Consider the following 12,743-nt stretch of genomic DNA (forward strand, 5'->3'; position numbering starts at 1 on the left):
AAATATGTTTTATTTTTGTTATTTTAATTTACTAGTGTTTTGAACGGCAGAGGCATACATTTAGTTAGCTTTAAGTGGTTCTCTCCTTTTTCCGAATTTCATACAATTTTATTTCGAGTTTTTCTTTTAAAATAAGTAGATTTCTTGCACCATAAATTTTGAGGTTTATGTAGCATAGATTCGTTTGTCTGAGCGGGTTTATGGAGCCAATTATTCAATAATATTATTGAAAAATTCAATAAAAAAATTAGAAAATATATATTACTCAACGTCTGTTTGTGTTGGTTAATTAATAATAACTAACAAAGATGTCACTTTAGCACAGGTGACCTAACTAAGTAGTACCTAATTTGTTCGACAGGTGGTGACATCGTCAGGTCGAAACGGGCCGATTTTTAGGGTTCCGTACCCAAAGGGTAAAGACCCTATTACTAAGACTCCTCTGTCCGTCTGTCTGTCACCAGGCTGTATCTAATGAACTGAAATTTTCACAAATAATGTATTTCTGTTGCCGACGCCGCTATAACAACAATTACTAAAACGTATGGAACCCTCGGTGGGCGAGTCCGACCCGCACTTGCGCGGTTTTTAGTTTCGTGCGCTTGATTTCGTGTGGCTCCCTTCAACATATCTCCACTACTAAGCATTTCAATACTTTTAGAAATTCAAAAATCAGCCAGTTATACAGGTTGGTTTGGGTCAGTGAGGGCAGCTACCAGATCCCGTGCTGCTACGCGAAAATGGTCTTAGAAAACCTTCCCTCAATTTCAAATTAATGAATTTTGGGGTTTACAGATTTTGGAAAAGAACATAGGTACCTACAAAATGCGAGAAAAAGGTCATTTTTGACAAACTTTTTTTAACGTGAAACGTAAGGTGCACGTTTTTAAAAATCCATAGAGGGGCTCGGATCGAAAACCGATATTAACGAAAAAGTGTTATGGCGCGGTGGCGGTATATTATGAATGGTTTTGGTTTTTGGTTCATCAGTGTCTCAACGAAAGTAGCCATTACTCGGAACTGCATGTGCTGCTGACATATATGGCGCTGATTTTGCGCTAGAAATGACGCATTCGGAGCTAAAATGACCCCTATTTGCAGTGTTTATTTAATAATTACTCATCACTCATCAGTCCATTAACCGATTTCGATACAATTGAGTTCATTTGATAGATCTTTCTGAAATATTATAAAAATAAAATACGCGGAGCTGGAAAAGAGTTAAAATGTGGCATTTTTACAGGAATATCACGACTGCGTTTGTTTGAGGCCACCGTGTGCGAAAATTAAGGCATAGAAAGCTCAAATGCGCTCTTACCTACAGGCTTTACAATATAGGGTCGGGTAAAGCCTGATATTCAAGCGCGCAAAGCGCGCTTTTTATACATGGCTCCTGGGGCGAAATTTTATATTGTAAAGATTACATACAGGGCGCCTGCGGCGCCCTTTACACTGTAAGGTCGGGCGAAACCCGACATTCAAGCGTGCGAAGCGCGCTCTTTCACACAGGCTTCACACTGTAGGGTCGGACGAAGCCCGACATTCAAGCGCGCGAAGCGCGCTTTTACACACAGGCTTTACACTGTAGGGTCGAGCGAAGTCCGTCAATCAAAAGCACGCCTTACGTAAATGGCGCCTGCGGCGCCTTTTACACTGTAAAGATTACGTACAGGGCGCCTGCGGCGCCTTTTTCCGTTGCCTACAACCTTTTCACTGTAGGTTAGGGTAAAGCCCAACATTTAAGTCTTACATACAGGGCGCCTGCTTTACGCTATGAGGTCCCTAAGCGGCCCTATGCGGTCTTCGCAATGACTGTTTAGATTAGCTACCCAAAATTTTTGTTCCCCAATAGCTTTTGTTCCATTCGAGTTTTTCTCCATTCTGCTTTTTAACCAGGCGTTAATTTTTTCAGTAGTTAATTTAATCACACATCACACGCGTATGTCCCAGTCGCTTTTATACCCAAAGAGTAATGTTTTCACGATAGTCACACTAAGTCGATAGATAGGTAGGTTAGGTTCGTTAGGTAGCTTCATATGCCCGAAGGGCAAACCGCTCAGAAATAGGAGCCCCGCGTAGCGGGGCTCCGTCGGCTCAGGGTAAGAAGGGCTTGTTCTCGGAAATATTACTCTTTGGAAAAAAAAGCGACTGGGACATACGCGTGTGATTAAATTTACTAAAAAAATAAACGCCTGGTTAAAAAGCAGAATGGGGAAAAACGCGAATGGAACAAAAGCTATAGGGGACAAAAATGTTGTATCCCTGATACAGCCTATCGAGGAAAACTTTTCCCATACAGTTTGTATGAAAATGAAAACTTTTATTTTTCACATGCTATTTTTTATGACAATTATTTTTAAAGCGAAATTTACAAACCTACAATATATTATGCTGAAGCGATCAACATCAAAATCAAAGTGATTTGTTAAGATTTAGTTAGTGGAAACCGTTTTCTGCCGAAATGGAAATTGTATGAAAAAAGTACCTATTGTCTGATTTATATTGTCTGATTGGCGAGATAGAAAAATGTGAATAAAATTTCACGTTTTCTTCATAGTAAATGTAAAATTTTGTTACCTACTTAAAAATTTGACTCGCACGCCAACAGCACTAAGCTATCAATAGAAGCGTTTTTGTAGTTATCGGTAGAAGAATTCGCGACACTCAATTGATAATAAAATAACATACGCTTAACTTGAAAAAGAACGTTAAAATTATTTAAAAAAAATAGCACCGTCGGGGTTTGAACTATGTAGGTCGTGGCGTGGTCGTGGTGTAGTCGGCAGGACAGCTCTACACATCCATCATCTTAAGCTATGCTCGCGAGGTCTACAGCTCACAGAGCCACTAGTTTTATCAATACTGGATAATATTGCAATAGCAATAGGTCTATATTTAGAAAAGGATTTACGATCTCCTTTTTTGTAAATCGGTCGAAGGTCGGCCTCTTTTAGTTTTACGGATAAATTAATTAATCTGGCAAGGACAGGACTTATTTTGTCTGCGACGAGTTTTATGTCAGACATGCGTATGAGGTCACTGCCCGGAGACTTGTTTGAGTTCATGTTTTTGACTGCTTTTTAGGGTTCCGTACCCAAAGGGTAAAAACGGGACCCTATTACTAAGACTCCGCTGTCCGTCTGTCTGTCCGTCTGTCCGTCTGTCACCAGGCTGTATCTCATGAACTGTGATAGCTAGACAGTTGAAATTTTCACAGATGATGTATTTCTGTTGCCGCTATAACAACAAATACTAAAAATTACGGAACCCTCGGTGGGCGAGTCCGACTCGCACTTGGCCGGTTTTTTTAATTTGATGACTTCACGGGCTGCCATCTCATACACACATCTGACTTTTTAACATAGTTATCCCTATCAATCAAAGTATAGTTACAGAAATGTTTAATCTCTTTTATCTCGTCTGTAAAAGTAGAGGCGAACTTATTATATACATATTTGTCATCGCCCATACCTTGCATGTTTGAGTGTATTATGTCATCTAAATTTTTACTATCTTTTCCTAATAATATATGTATCCTTTCCCATAATTTCTTAATATTATTATTACATTCTATAATACACTTTTTATCATAAGGATTTTTACTTTTATTTATGGCTTTGGTACATTTATTCCTATACCTAGTATAACTAAGTCGCTTTAGCATATTCTTAGGTCATTACACCATATGTGAAATAATCTATCCCTCTCTAATATCATGTTCTTTAAATTATCGTTAATCCAGGGTTTATAATTTCTTCTTGTATTACACTTGACCGTTTTATTTACATAGCAATTGTTGTAAATGTCCAATAATAATAGTGTTAATGCGTTATATAATTCTACTGGGCAATTTAATGACATTAAGGTATCAAAATTTGTTTCCAAAAGCATTTCTCTGACCTTGCGGTTATCAAGGACACGTAGCGCGGGCAAAATGTTTTCGTTTCGTGCAAAAAGTACGACTGATCAAATTCATTATTCAAATAAAATTGTAGCTGAAAATTGATAGTTCGTGCACTACTAGTAGATATAGCGAAAGGTTATTTGTGACAACTTATTCACGTAAGTAATCTTCGAGAATTAGTTATTCATTTGTTTCTAGTACTGTTGCAAAAAGGATTTCGAATCTACACTTTATTTTTATTGGAATCTTAATAATTTTTTAAACGGTCTTTGCCGTTCGATACTTATTGCAGTTTTTTATTGTACAATGAATGATGTAGAAGGGAAGCCTGAGGACAAACCGGATGTCCCGAAAGTAAGGCGTAGCCATGTATCTAGCGCGTCAAGCAGTAGTGATAGTGACTGCGCCAGTTCCTCAGATTCGTCGAAGTCAGATTCGAAACGCAAGGGCCGTTATCGCAGCAAAAAAAGGGGGAGGGGGCGGAAAAAGTAAGGCCTTTGCTTAAGGCGGCTGTCGTCAAGCTCACTATACTTATTAACCTATCGAATGAGCTGATGCCTTTACTGAATGAGCTGATGCCTTTACTGATACTGGAAAAACGATATGTAAACATACTGCATACCTATACGAGGCCTGGACGTTAGTGAGATGACGATAATTCAATGCTGGTGTCCTACTTTGTTACCTACGTATAACATGAGTTAAACCTGATTATCCATCTGGTTACTTGGGCTTCATAGTCGCCTCCAACCTCCCCTTATAGCGACCCCTTTCCGCACACTAAGTTTACCTTAAGTTCATATGATGAGTGGTTACACTTTCTCGTAACTACAATGTGTTCTATAATTCTAAATTACTAATATCTTGGGACGAAACCCTTCGTATAATTATGATTGAACTTCACTTACATTAGCCATGAACAATTCCCTCGGATCACTGTTGACACTGAATACTGATATCACAATGAATGTTAGTCACAATCTACAATAGACACCTCATTATTCTAATAACACCATAAGAAACTCCTTGAATAGATCCTAAAGCAAATATCACTCTTCCCGTAGCTTTGTTCGCACCCCAGCTCCTTTTCTTACTGTCGTTCGCGCGTATACCCTCTTGTTTTACCCTTAAAAATCACAACAACCTAGAAGCGGTTATTTCACTTAAACGTGACTACGAGCGCCATCTACTCCATGACGTTGGCAGCTATTAGCCGATTCGCGATATTCGCGACAGCGGCTATACGCAAGATACCGCCAACTAGTTCGTCGCTGTTTAACGCCGCAGCATTCACGACCAAGATTGAGCACCATGGTGGTGTTGGTAAGTGTTTCTGGCCTCTGAAAAAGAGGCGTTCCCTCGCAGGGAACAGCGCCTCACAAAGTGCCCTCGCAGGGCTATTGCAATCATGCACATAGAAGCGACACTTTCACATGTCATACTCAGGCATGCAAGTAGATGCATTTGCGTCATCTATATGGTATATTTATATCTGTGGTGTTAACAATAAGTCCTGCATACTTCCGGAAAATCGCCTTTTTGGGTCATTTTCCTATGTAGTGAGGGATTGTTTGAGTTTGCTCCCCACAGTCACAGTCCTAAGATGATAGGGTTTTATTTTATTTCGATGAAGTCAAATATTCTGACGACATCGTCCTGCTATTACGTAACGACATAATTGTTTGCAACTTCAAGAAAATTCATTGTGCGCGATTAGATTCTGATTTTTAAACTAATGTGTATTTTATTTTATTTTAAATCATACCTAATAAATATTTTAATAAAAAACCTATCAAATTAAAGCAAGTCGAATTTGCCTGCGATTGGTACCTACGAGCATAATAAATTGATATTCCTTCAATCCTCAATTGGCATTGATATAAATTACTAAGCTGACATAAAACTGTCATCATTTAGAACATAAAGTATAGTCTATAAAAACGTCATATCATTGTTTTCTGCTTATTCATTGTGGGTATTAAAATAATTGTCAAGCTGTAGGTCTACCGTTTAACTGAGACGGCTCGTAAGAAGTTATTATGGTCAGCTACGGACTGGTTCAAGGCTTGACTGCATGTAATATATAAACCTAGTTTTACGCCAAAAATTCGTTTTTGTTTGAAGAAACGTCACTTTTGACACATCGGACATATCCGATCCATATCGTATCATTAGCAAATTTTTGACGTAGCTTTAAGTTCGGATCAGGCCGTTAGTCCCAAAACTCAGATACCCTCTACAAGAAAATCACCTCGTTACTAGTTACTAACCGCCTGACTCGCCTGAGGTAAGTCCTATAGGAGGCTGATACGGTGACAATGTTAACTATCTTATTGTTGATCGAATGAAATTAATTAAGATTTTACGCACCTACTTATTTAGTCGAATACTATCCTACCTGCTCTGTGCTAAGTATCTTATACAACTACATAATTGCGTAATCATCCTTGTGTCATCAGCGATTAAAATTAAATGATTAGGTAGATTATATACCATAGTCGTAAGAATAATTTGCGTGGAAAGATTACTGTCCAATAGATCCCACAGTATGATTGATATCACTCATAGGAACGCTTCCTAAGTAAAATATTGCGATGCTATGTTCCTTATCTTCTAGAGTACCTACTTACCTATGACAAAAACATATCAAGGAAGTTCATTTTTAATGAGTTTTTGATGACAAGTAGGTATATGTAATTAACACCGAATGTTATGAAAAGTAGACAAGTTTCTAGTAAATCTATCCTAGAATTTGATATTTTAATGAGTAAAATAAGTTTTAGTATGAAGTTAGAGTTGTACGTTGTACTAATTAAGAAATGAAAATAATAGCTACTCTATTCGCTGTGTTACGTTAAATAGTTCTGTGACAGTTGAATCTAATAAAAGTTCATACCTCATTCATACCTACTTTCCCACGTCGTGCGTTGTCTTCTTCTATAATTCCCCTTCCAAGCACTACGCACATAGACAGTTACCTACAAAATTTTAATTTCACTGGCGAGCCCGAGTACGAGCCGCCATAAACACAATCTAGTCGTATGTAATGTTTTGTGTTTGCATGGAATCCGATCCGCGTAATTTCGATGAAAACGAGGTAATAGCACATAATAGTACGTATTACAAAGGGAAAATTATCGAAACTAATACACAAGAAATAAGAGAAATACCATTTGAAATATGCAACAAATACCTAAAATGCAGTAAGTATTTAGGCAACAGCACTGATGTCCTTAAATTATATTATTTACAGAAGCGTTTAATACTAAGAAGGAGATTAAAGAATGAGCTCTACTCTCAACCCAGTGTCAGATAATTTGCATTAAATTCATTATAACTGTGATATATAAGTAGGTCATGTTTATGTAGCCGATTGTGTGTGATTAATGATTATGATTACCTATGAGCAAAGAGGATATAATATTATAGAGCGGTACTGTCATAGTAAATTTTGTAACCACAGTAAATTTACTGCCATCTATCGACACACTTTAAAACCAAAAATGTAGATTTATAAAAATACGATAAAATGTATTTAAATATGGATAAATGTTTTTTATTTGCATTAATTATTTTTATTATTTTGACCCATGTTCTTTCACTGAATATGCGTTAAAATTGTTAAATAACAAACGAAACCGTCAACGCCCTCTATACGAGAGTAGGCTAAAGGTAGTAGCGACATCTAATCGAGAATCAAATTTTCGTCATTTTCGAGGCACGTTTTTTTTCTTAGACTGTATCCATCTATTACGGAGTTATATCTATCTTTGGTATTACTATAAATGTTGGTTTTCAAGGATACTTAATTCTTTATCATGTGAACCGATTTCAACAATTTTTGTTTTATTTGAAAGAAGGTATTTTTTGTGTAATCTCATAGACATTCGAAGTATAACAAACACTCGTAAATAGGGCTTATGCTCCTTTATAACACCTATATAACTATATTACGTATACATGCCTATAAAACGTATACTTATTTCAGTATGTATGAACGTAATTACTTTTATACCGGATGTGGCCTGTAACTCGAGCAAAAAATTAAACTGTAGGCTGTACTCTTCAAACTGACCAAACATTTGTTCAGCGACTTTTAAAAATTATGAAGACTTGCTATTTTTTTATACAAATTAAATATGATCTTTAATATATGCTGTCATCAGTGTAAATTGACGTTGCTTGCCACGCTTTAAGGATGACTCACGTTAGACCGGGCCGTGACCGGGCCGAAGCTTCCGGAGCTTCGTTTTCTATGGAAAGCATCACGTGATCACCTGTCATGTCATAGAAAAGTAAGCGCCGGAAGCTCCGGCCCGGTCACGGCCCGGTCTAACGTGACTCATCCTTTAAACCATAGAGTAACTTATACTAGAGCGGTACTGTCATAGTAAATTTTGTAACCCCAGTAAATTCACTGCCATCTGTCGACACACTTTAAAACTAAAAATAAATATTTATAAAAATACGATAAAATGTATTTAAATATGGATAAATGATCTTTTTTATTTGCATTAATTATTTTTATGATTTTGACCCATGTTCTTTCACTGATATGCGTTAAAATTGTTAAATAACAAACGAAACCGTCAACGCCATCTATATGACTGTAGGCCAAAACTAGTAGCGCTCTCTGAACGAGAATCAAATTTTCTTAATTTTCGATGCACGTTTTTTCCTTAGACTGTATCCATCTATTACGGAGTTATATCTATCTTTGTATAAAGAAACGAATGATAATTTGTATAAAGAACGGAGTTATATCTATCTTTGTATAAAGAAAATATCTTTGCATGAAGAAACAATCCCCGACGAATGGTGTGACAGTTTGCTGGTGCCCATTTTTAAAAACAAAGGGGATGTACAGGAATGCAACAACTATAGAGGAATAAAGCTCATGTCACATAGCATGAAAATATGGGAAAAAGTGATAGAGAGACGCCTGAGAGATGAGAGTGATATAACACAAAACCAGTTCGGGTTTATGCCGGGGAGAGGTACAACAGACGCCATTTTTGCACTTCGCCAAATGTGCGAAAAATACAGACATGCTAAAAAGAACCTGCATATGGTGTTTGTTGACCTCGAAAAAGCATACGATCGAGTACCCCGAAAGGTTTTGTGGTGGGCTCTAAAAGAGAAATGCGTGCCTGGGAAGTATGTGGAGCTAATCCGGTCAATGTACAACCGATGTTGTACACGCGTCCGGTCAGCAGCTGGCACCACCGACAGGTTCAGTGTCACAGTAGGCTTGCACCAGGGATCGGCTTTAAGCCCTTACCTCTTCCTGCTAGTTATGGACGCACTGTCATCGGACATACAGGAGGAGGCACCTTGGTGTATGCTGTTTGCTGATGACATTGTGCTTGTAGGTGAAAACGAACTAGAGGTGCAGAGCAGACTTGAGAAATGGCGGCAAAAATTGGAGAATGTTGGCCTAAAGATCAGCAGATCTAAAACAGAACACATGTTCTGCGATTTTGGCGGTCTCTCCAGTTTTGCTGCCATAGAACTCGATAGCGTTACATTGCCGGTCTGCTCCGACTTCAAGTACCTCGGTTCGCTCGTACAGTGCGATGGCGATATTGACCGCGACGTGAAAAACCGGATTAGCACAGGATGGATAAAATGGCGACAGGTTACGGGAACCATTTGTGACGCCCGTATGCCCCTTCGGTTGAAGGGTAAAATTTATAAAACGATCATAAGACCTGTCGTCATGTATGGATCAGAGTGTTGGGCCCTAAAGGTGAAGGATGAAAAGAGATTGCATGTAGCGGAGATGAGAATGTTAAGGTGGATGTGTGGCGTGACGAGAATGGATAGGATAAGGAATGAGTATATAAGAGGAAGCCTGAAAGTTGCACCCATAACAGAAAAAGTAAGGGCAAATCGCCTAGCATGGTACGGGCATGTGATGCGGAGGGATGAAAGTCATGTGACGAGAAAGGTATTAAGAATGAATGTGGAGGGAAGTACGAGGAGAGGAAAACCGAGGAAAAGGTGGATGGACTGTGTGAAAGATGATATGAAACTAACGCAAGTGAATGATGAGATGACGGGTGACAGAGATGTATGGAAGAAAAAGACATGCTGCGCCGACCCCAAGTGAATGGGACAAGGGCAAGCGAATGATGATCTATCTTTGTATAAACGTACCAAAATTCGCAATACATTGCGTCTTAGAATAAACTTTAGTCTGTGAAAAACACGTGAAAAATCAAAATAAAAGTTTTTTTTAAGTCTCTGAACAAATGTTGGTCAATTTGAGGAGTACAGCCTACAGTTTAGATTTCTGCTCGTGTTTAAATGCCACACTTGGTATTTATGTATAGGTAGGTATACGTTTAGAAGGTATTGTTAAGCGGATAATGACTGTAATGATCCCATATCAAACCACGACGAACAGTCCAAGATACTCTTGGTATGTCGTTAGGTAGATAACCTGTTAGATAACCTTGGGAAGTCCCATAATAGTGTACAGAATGAAATACGGATTTTAAATAGACACATTAAAATTACAAATAAGACATCAGTTTAAATATATACTCATACAATAGCAGTGGGAGACGAATGGAAAGTTACAGTTTTACCTACTTGAGTTATTTGGATAGGAATTGCTGTTTTTGTGTTCCTAAAACGCTTTCCTCAATCCCTTTTATCACACTCGGCCGACAATTCCCTGTTTCCCTTAGCTTTATATACCTACAGCATTTATATTAGTCTTGAGTTATGTAGTAGAGTAAGACCAAGCTAGTCAAAAAAGCCAGCGATTTTGATAGCACAGACTGTGCAAGTGTTATTTTAAACGTCACACTTCTATGAAATTATGAAGTTTAAAATAGGGTACACTTGTACAGTCTGTGCTATCAAAATCGTTGCCAACTTAGCTTGGTCTAACTCTAAAATGTAAAAACAGTTTACCCCGATTAAGCGACACCCCGGCTAGGCGAGATAATGAATATTAATAATCAAGACGAAAACAGACTCACGATACCTACCGTGAATCGAGCCATGAATATGACATGATTTTGATTATAGTGTTATGGGACCCGGATTTAAGTGCCCTTGAGGCAAAACCTACGAGCGTTTGACATGTTTATTGTTACTGGGTTTATGTGACATCGTTACTATTGTTAACTGTTGTCGGTAGTAACCGTGTATATGAAGCCGATGGTCCTGGGTTAGAATACCGGTAAGGGCATTTATTTGTGTGATGAACTCAATTATTTGTTCCTGAGTCCACCCATGACTCAGGAACAGGTCCAGTTGAGTCATGGGTGGTTTGTATATTCATATATCGTTGTCTGAGTACCCACACCATTCTTCTTGAGCTTACCCCACGGGGCTTAGTCGATTTGTGTAAGAATGTCCTATATATTACTTACCCCTTACCTTACTCCTTTTTCTATAACTACCATGTAGCTAGCTTTAAGTGTTTAGTGAGTAAGTTCTTTTTTGTAACTGAAGTAATATTTATTTATTTATTCACTTGTAACATATTATAGTCAAGTCAAAGATAGGCTCAGTTGTCGATAAAGTTTATCTATAAACTCTGCTAAAATAATTAGGTACCTAAAATTTAAAAAAAACGATTCACTCAGTTATTTTGCTAATATTCTAATAAGGAACAGGGTGGTGCTGGTGGTGGTGGCACAGATTATATAATAGTTCGTGGTGGTCCTTGGTGGTTCCAAGCATTCCTCTTTTTTAGACTTTGGGCCTTCTTATGAGGCTCATTCTGAGTGACTACGGCTAATCGGGTCGTATATTAAAAATATTTATGCAAGGAAATATGATTTTACTAATAGGTATCTAAAAATAATTTGAGACATGATTTTACAGCCGTCAAAATTTTCTTCGTGGATATTATTAACTTTCCATTTATTTACTGCTATGATTTCAACGGGTCTCAACCGACTTGATCCTCCATCCAGTTGAAAAACACTGTAATCATAGCCTCAATTAGTTAATTAATATTTTCTCCCTTATAATTACTTACAAATACATAAGTCAAAATGACAGATTAAGACAAACGATTAGCTAATTGAGGCTTGTAGCGCGTTTATGAATAACGCCATACATAGATACTTACCTACCTAAAAACTATCACTAATCATGTTTTTTTTTTATCTCGCTTTATAAAGCCTTACCTATGTCTTGTATTTACCTAATAACCATACGTGTTTGACGACAATAGGTTATGTAATGTTCTACTCGTGTTAGGTCTATCAAAATGATAAGCATCTTTCCCACTGAGGACATTATGGTGAATCTCCGAGACAATAAAATTATGTTTAATAATGTAATTAACTGCTTAAAAACATTACAATGAAAAGTGTGACTTTTACAGTACTGATGTCTAGTGGTTTTTATTAACAAGGTCAAAAGCGGTATCAACTTTATTTTTTGACAGCTTGCGACAACATAGGAAATGGAAATTTCATGATGCGATATGTAGCGTAATGTACGAGTAAGTATTTTTTACACCGGACTATTGAATAAAACATTTAAAACCTGTCCGCGTTATGCTCTATATAATAATACGCAGATGCAAATTGTGGCAGCCTGGGATCTTAGTAACTTTTTGATTATTGGGTAGAGAGCCACAATGATACAATACCTACAACCATATAACAGTAAATAGGCTAGAGATGTGGGATAAATATAATTACTTATAATAAAACGTAAATATAAGCATTAAATTCTAAATTTAGTGCCGTAATGTTAGTAAATAACTTGTCAAATACTTTATTCAATATTTCAAATATGCGAACGTGATTACTCACAGTACTTACATATTTTTTGTACTGAAAGAAACAACGAATTTAAATGATGT

This window comes from Cydia strobilella, chromosome 5 (assembly GCF_947568885.1).
Source record: "Cydia strobilella chromosome 5, ilCydStro3.1, whole genome shotgun sequence".
Lineage (NCBI taxonomy): Eukaryota > Metazoa > Arthropoda > Insecta > Lepidoptera > Tortricidae > Cydia > Cydia strobilella.